Source organism: Chrysochloris asiatica, unplaced genomic scaffold (assembly GCF_000296735.1).
Source record: "Chrysochloris asiatica unplaced genomic scaffold, ChrAsi1.0 scaffold00150, whole genome shotgun sequence".
Taxonomy (NCBI): Eukaryota; Metazoa; Chordata; class Mammalia; order Afrosoricida; family Chrysochloridae; genus Chrysochloris; species Chrysochloris asiatica.
The window spans coordinates 221,987-224,968 of NW_006408668.1; positions in this window are offsets into that span (position 1 = coordinate 221,987).

Genomic DNA, 2,982 nt, shown 5'->3' on the forward strand with positions numbered 1-2,982 from the left:
AAAAAAAAACTGTCAACCAAAATCCTCTACCCAGCAAAGCTGTCAACCAAATACAATGGTGTAATCAAAACATTCCAGGATAAACAGAAGCTAAGGGATTTTGCCAAAGCCAACCCTGCTATGAAAAAAATCCTAAAGGGAATTCTGTGGACTTAGAAATAACAAGAATAGACAACAACCAGAGAATGGTGTATGTGGCAGCATCACCCTGAACTCAATCAACAAATGGAAGAGTTAAAAACAGAATAAAACTATAAGAACAAACTCAGAGAATCGGGAGGTCAGTCTATTATCAAAACAATTACAATGTGAAAGAAGGTAAACACATAGGAACAGAGATCCAGATGGTGAGGGGGTCAGGTAGATTACAGGATAAAATAGATTGCACTAAATGGAGGGAAAAGTTAATGGAATTAAGGTAACCTCAAAGAAAATGAACATTTCACAATATACCAAGAAAATGAAAATCCAAGAAGAACATGGAAACATACTATGAGGAATCACAAAAAAAAAGAACACAAAAACCATGAACTCAGCACAGAAAGGCATGCAGAACAAAGAAAGCAGCAACACCACACACACCAAAAAAAGAACATAATGGCAGCAATTAATCCATACCTATCAATAATTACACTGAATGTAAATGGATTAAATGCACCATTTCAGAGAAGGAGGGTGGCAGAATGGAAAAGAAAACAAGATCCTTCAATATGCTGTCTGCAAGAGACACATCTTAAACACAGAGACAAAAAAAGATTAAAGTGTTGAAAAGCAAAGCTGTCATTTTGAGGACTAAGGTGTGCCTGACCCAAGCCTTGGTATTTTCAATTTCCTCAAATATATTGCTATTGTAACATGCTGTTGAGTCGGTTATGACTTCTAGCAATCCTGTATAAGGTTTTATGCAGCCTCATCATGCAACCCACTATGCCACAATTGTCCCTTACAATGGACAATATAAAAGTTGGATAATGAATACTCACCCATTACACTGGACAAGGAGTTCTGGGTGGCATTGTAAGTTAATATGCTGGACTGCAAGGTCGGTTTGAACTGCAAGATCAGCAGTTCAAGCTCACTAGCCACTTGTCATTAATCCTATATAGTCAGAACTGACTCAACAACACTTAACAACAACAACAGCAACATTGGACAATGTAAAAATTGGATAATGAATAAAATTGATGCATTTGAATTACGGTGCTATAAAAGAATATTGAAAGCACCATGAACTGTCAGAAGTATGAATAAATCTGTTTTGGAAGAAGTACAGAGAGTATGCTTCTTAGAAGGGAGGATGGCAAGACTTTGTCTCTTGTACTTTGGACATGTTATCAGGAGGGACCAGTCCCTGGACAAGCATACGTTATGCTTGGTAAAGAAGAAGGTCTGAGAAAAAGAGCAAGACAGACCTTCAGTGAGATAGATTGATACAGTGGTCGTGACAATGGGCTCAAGCATAGCAACAGTTGTGAGGAGAGCACAGAACTAGGCAGTGTTTCATGTTGTTGTGCATAAGTTCTCTATGAGGTGCAACCAACTTAACAGAACCTAACAACAATGACTTGAACTTGACTAAATGGTAGTGGATTTGTTTTTTGGGGGCGTCAAGTAATATAAATTTGTAAGATATTGTATAATGTTTGATAGATAAAAGAGAACTCATTCATGAAAAAACAAAACAATAACCTCAGTATATGATTTCCTGGTATCAGTGGCCTAGTCATCTATCTCTGTTAGGACCAGCAGCAAACCTTTTTCTAGAGGGAAATGATTATCTTCCAAAGAAGGTATTGTTTTGCTCCAAAAGACCTTAGGCACCATACAGCATATTTGTTCTGTTGGTTCATAAGAGCCAAGTGACCTAAATGAATGAAGTGAAGCCTAGACTTGCTGATGAACTAAGGACAGTCTTATTCAGAGGACTACTCAGTGCTAACCCTCTCAAGGACTACTCCAAAACTTTGTGCGACCAGCACACCCAAATGAACTATCTCTAAAATCCATAGGCATATCAGGTATTACACTTCTTTCTGGATATAAGAGGTACATGGTGCAACATCATTTCTATTATATACCAGACCACTGGACCCTCAGAAACCTGAGTACAGTTTCAGGAGGTTCATCTCCTTCTCTCGATTACTACTTATGTTTATTATGACTGCATCTAGGATAGCTGGCATTTCATCCTCACCAGGTCATATCATCACGATGCCATCAGTAATTCAATAATAGGTCAGTATGATATTCTTGAGGAAAGTTAAATGATCATGGGGTTGAAAAATTTAATTATAATGCAGACCTGGAGAATTGACTTAGTTCTGAATAAATACAAAAAAGATGTATAGCTTTCTTCCAGGAAAAAGAAAATGATTTCTGATGTTGTATATTTAATGGGATAGATAAAATGAACTGTTAGAATGATAGCTCTAAGACTGGGTTGATTTTCTCAAAAAAAAAAACAAAAAACGGAGTGTTGGTGAATTATATCTCTATATCTTGAATAGTAACTTAAGTTTGATGCAGACACTACTGTTATTAAACAAGATCCACCTGTTTTTTCTTCTGGTCAAACAGCCTAGTTATAAATCACTGGAAACACATTTCCATCTCTGTATCCAAGCCTATGATTATAGGACTAGATTACAATGGTCCAAGGTCTATAGTTTATTTTAATGTATTATAAAGCTAAGACAGGAGTTCTGATGGTATAGTCATTATGCATTAGACTGCTAATCAAAAGGTCAGCAGTTGGAATCTATTTGCCATTCTGTTGGACAAAAACGAGGCTTTCTGCTCTCATTAAGATTTAAAGTCTTGGAAACCCTATACAAGGTCACAATGAGTTGGAACCAACTAGCTGGCACACCACCACTGTAATGTTATGAAGAGGTGGTTTTGGAGGCTTTAACTTGACCTTTTCTAAATTATTTGGCCCTCTTTCCATAGGCCATGGAGGCAAGGTGAGAGTTTTGACAGGTG